A 5,158-nucleotide genomic window follows, 5' to 3' on the forward strand; every position below is an offset into this window, starting at 1 on the left:
TTAAAAGAAAAAAGTAGCTCGGTGTTAACGCGTGAACATTTAGGTTAGAAATCTTTCTCGGTAGAAAGGATCGACGATGGATAAAATATCTCTGATAAAAATGAGCTACGTGCATAGATCGTGCAGAGATTCGATTGCCTGCTCGGATAGTAAACCAGCCTAATAGAAAGCGACGCAAAACTTGCGACACGTACGTTGCTGCACAGTTAAACGACCAAACGCTGTACTTTTACTAGTAGAAGTAAGTAACCGAAACGAGATACAACGGAACATAGATATGAAAATGCTTCGTGGCACCCTATGTATAGCATATTCTCGTGCAAGAGACTTTAACGCGAAACTATCTCTAAGCGAGAACTGCAAATTTCTTTCGATGGATTCGCGTCTGCTCGAAGGATGCGTGCAACGTACCACCATGAAACCAGCCGAAATAAGAAATCATTGGAATCGCCGAAGATGATTCGTCGTCGCAAAGTTTGCTTTGAAAAAGATTTTCATGTTTAATCTCGTAGGCTGGAACGTTAGAAACTTAAGCATAGAAAGAGGAAACGATTTCATTCATTTGATTCGATCCGATTGAACGCTGGTACTGTACAAACGTACCGAGTAAAAGCAACTGTTGCTTTACTTCCTTCTACTAAATTTCGTTATGCGAATAAATATTAAACGGGGTCTTCCGTGGTTAAAAATACCAAAAAATCCGCTTGTTGAATTTTCATATTTTTTTCAAGTACAGGTACACTGTTCTTAGGAATATTTCCTGATAGTTTCGATACGACTACTCTGTGTAAATTGAAACAAGTCTCTTTTACATGCAAATGAAATCCCACATTCTGAAGAACGCGTTTTTCCCAAAACGACATTTTCAAAGCCGCTGAACCACGATCGATGGAAATACGAACGTTTCGAAATGAAAATCGGTCGAACGAATGTTCTCTAAAAGGCTTCGACAGATTGATTCGTTAAATTAGGCGAATTGATCGATACATTGACCAAATGTCTTCGAAATTTTCCTGTTAAACGATCCTGTTGTTATTGCAGCGACTGCGGATACCTCAGACTGGCCGAGTAAACTTCCATGATCAAGAAATCCCACGATCAAGCATCGTTAAATATCGTGGATCGCGTTCGCACGATAAATTAATGCGGAAAATACAAAATTACAAGAAAATCTATACACTGGCTGACAGCTGGCTGACAGTTGGCTTGGGAACAGGACAGAAACGGCCTAGGAACTTGGGCAGACTTGAGACAAGTTTGCCAAGTGGAATATCAGAAAAATTGAGAATCTCCAGTCTGGCGCTGTTCGAAACGACGACAACGGAAGAACAGAAAAGAGGAGATAAGAAAAACGTTAAAAATAGCACGGTTTTGCAGACAATTTGGAGGAAAAGAATCGCTCGAACCCATTGGCTGACAACTGTTTGAGAAATTCGCACGTCGCTAACACGCGTAGACATACAAAATACCGATAAACGTACCGAAATCGACACGTGGAATACATGCAATTAAGAACGAGATGTAATCGATTCTACCAAATTAGAAATTAGGTTTACAAAGGAGGCGCAAAAAAAAGAAGAAGCCCCGCGCAGTTGTGAAACAAATGAATACGTTTGCATGAGAATTTAACAAAATATTCTTCAAATGTATCTTTATTAAATACAAAAACTGTCGTAAGAATAAACGTACTACACGCTTTTCCCGGAACAGTGGCCAACAAATCGCTCTCTTGCTCTCACAACCACAGAAGACCCCTTGATTCAAATGATCGATAAGAAGAAACACATGAGAACAAACGTGATTCTTTGTTTCTATCGCGTGTTTCGCTTTGCACGGTAACCGAGCCTCTTTGTTAGCTTTAGCTCTTCGTGTTTCACATATTTCTTAAATCGTCCTTGCAGAAAAGTAATACGACTAGATCAGATGTAATTCAGCGATAAAGATTCTGAAACAAGATCATCGACTAATCATACGTACTAGCTAATAAAACATACGGTTACAAGGTGATCGGCTGGCAAAGCTACTACAAATGCCAAATGGAAAGTCAGCTAATGATACCGATTGAAAAATATCGTGTTTTAAGGTAGAAAAACGCGAGTTTCAATTTTCATTTCGCTTCGCTACGTTCGCCGATATTTCGTTCGAAGATATTCCTCGTAAAAGCAAATTTTTTACGTTCAGATAGATTACTCTGTATGCTCTTTCTTCAACGATTCGTCGTGTAATTTCTGCGAGCGATCCAATACGCCATATGGAACTTATAATAGAACAAAGTTTTTCTCGTTACAATAGGATGAATCGTGAGACATTAAGATTAAAACTAGTTTTATCATGTCTGACGACACGAAAATCGACATGGAAATATTTTATATAAAATTTAAAATACCACGCGAGTTGCATAACGAACAGAAACTGTATTCTGTAATAGTATGAACGTTTTCATAGTTTCCTATAAAAATGAATAGCTTTATGCAACTAGACGTTTTATATATAAATCCCATAATTGCGTAATAGCTGCGTATCGAGCTTTGCAAATTAGTTTATATCGGGTTTCATTTCGTCGATTAATTTGTTGCATAATCTCGTTCTAGACAAGTACGATTCGCAATGCTAATTCTTGTTACATATTCAATTTATTAAAAAGTCGCTAAAAATAAAAACGATCGTATCTCTTGTATTATACTGTATAGCGTTCGCCGTCTTATCGATGTTGTTGCATAATTACACGTTATTACGCTATTCAGCTGGAAATCGATTGAATACTTTTGCATAGTAAAATACATAAACAGGTACTTGTTCTTCTCGATAAATAATCGTTGGTTAAACACGTTTCGACGATATCGTCGAAAACGCGAGAAACGTGTCTGTTCGTGTTTGACGATTCATCCTATTTTACACACACGCTTTTAGTTTTCCTCGTACATGTTCACAGAGTCTCAACGAATAAATCAAAATTAAATATCGATTGGTCGATGCTTGTTTGTTGCATGCTGATACAAAGTTCAGGAAGCATACTCGTTTCCCTTATACGTACTTGCAGGAAAACATCGATAACTAATTGGAATAAAAGTACAAGAAACACCTTTTCCTTTATATGCTATACTACCTGATTGCACCTCGTATTGCCCCATTCTATCTTACAAGATCTATTAAATTACCTTATAAAAGTTTGTTAAATATACTATGACAACTAAAAGTTTACGACAAAAGCAGATCTTACGTTTACGGTATTTAGCCTTGCTTATTCGTTTATCAACGGATAATTTTTATGATTGCGCATGCTGAATATCCTATGTATACTGTACTGTTGCTGTAATTCAAAATTAAGTACTCGTTTAAACGTATATTTGCATGTCACGTTCGATCATTGCATTTCCTAATAGTAATAAAATCGAACGAGTTACAGAATTTTTAATTTAGCGGATACAAATACGATAGAAATTTAATTTAGTATTTCATTCAACGAAAGATCGTTAACGAAATTTCATATCCGTCAACGAAGATTACAATTAACACATTAAGATTACAATTAAGATTTTCACAAGATTAAGGTTAAGGTATGGCGCCATTTTAGAAAAATAAAGAATAGGTTAGAATATTATAGGTTAGAAAATGCAATAATCTTGATACATGGTATGCTTCCACTAGCAAATCAAAACGTACATAATGTGATTTCACTATACGGAAAAAGAGTAAAAAGTATGTTGTGCAGCGTACTAGTTGATGTTTCTGCTCATGATCTCTATTCTATCGCTAATCGTAATTTGAGAACGTACACCCGTGTGTATTATCTACTTTTGTATTTAAATATAAATATGACTTTCTCGATTTGCCACACATTCTATACATTACATATACATGTATAATAGTAATACGTAAAAACTGACTTTCATCTAAAGTTATTAAATAAATTTGATAAACGTACTGTAACAAAGTTCTCTAACAACTTGTCAAATTTACGCGTAACTTAGCAAACACGAGTACTCGCGATGTAAATATTTTGTACAAAACACTTTGTCTTTGTCAGAGTAAATATATATATATATATATGTATGTTAAGTTACTAAGATTTAAATATACGTACGTAGTAGTGCAAAAAGTAAACAAATAGTAAAACAAAGGTATTTTTTATCGCGGACGATGGTGTTTAATAAAAGTGTAGATTCGTATCGATATTTCGCGCTCTCGTGATTCCAAATCTTTTATCGTATTATCGTATCGGTACAGTGGCTCGCCAGAGTATTCGTACTCGCGCTTGTCGGTGCTTTTCTTCGACGTATTGGACGTGTTTCATCGACGCTGTAAACGCGAAACAACCATCATCGTTGTATTAAAGCTTTAAACCACTCTAAACACGTATACAAAAGTTACAACATACGTAATACAGGTGTATACCCATGAAAAAATCAGGTAAATCTGATAAACCGTTAACAAATGATAAACATCTCGCCAATTATTCGTACGATACGCTGACTTTTTAATAAACACAAATTTGCAGCAAATCTATATACAGGGTGGTTGGCAGGGCGAAAATATAGAATAAAAATTTTTTTTTTTAATTTTTTCATCGAGACAACGATCTACAGCGAGATCCGTTATAACGAGACGCGATAAAGTGCACGCGTACCGACCGAAAATTCAAAGTCGATTTTCTCGAAAACAAAGCTTCGAACGAAAAATTGTTATTCTACATTTTCGACTTCTTTTTTCGCGTAGAATCACCCCCTTTCCGCTTGTACAACCAGTTACCAACCACATTGTATACTTTCGAGTTGCGCCTCGATACGATGCTAACGAAATTTCCAAATGTTTTATATAACACGCATAGAATTCGTCTATGCGAGATGTAGGAACGCTCTTGCGAGTCACTGTATATCTTCCGATCCTTTCTTGCCAATTCAAACACAGTGGTACGTTGTTGCTGCGTTAATCCTGCTGCGAGCCTCGAATTTTTCTATCGCGATCTTGCTCTTATCTCTAGAGAAATAAGAAGACCGTTAATGTGCTAAGAAAATGCTCGATATAAAATTGAAACGAAAGCTCACACATACCGATAGCAAATCTTCCGTACGTACGTTAAAAAAATACACTAGGTCGAAATTGGCCCATCGATCGAAGCAACGCAGCAGAATTAAAACAGCGGCATTCGTTTAAAAGC

At 36.3% G+C, this 5,158-nt stretch overlaps 1 long non-coding RNA gene across 1 annotated transcript; it reads right to left on the reverse strand.

Annotated features, from left to right (window-relative positions):
- Positions 1–210: 210 nt before the first annotated feature.
- On the reverse strand, positions 211–1,366 carry LOC117151562. The gene is made up of 3 exons (XR_004461583.1): positions 1,226–1,366; positions 342–346; positions 211–221 (listed from the first exon to the last, which is right to left on the reverse strand). It is a non-coding gene; the product is annotated as an uncharacterized LOC117151562 (long non-coding RNA).
- Positions 1,367–5,158: the final 3,792 nt, after the last annotated feature.

The sequence above is a fragment of the Bombus impatiens genome, unplaced genomic scaffold, assembly GCF_000188095.3.
Source record: "Bombus impatiens unplaced genomic scaffold, BIMP_2.2 scf_0296, whole genome shotgun sequence".
Taxonomy (NCBI): Eukaryota; Metazoa; Arthropoda; class Insecta; order Hymenoptera; family Apidae; genus Bombus; species Bombus impatiens.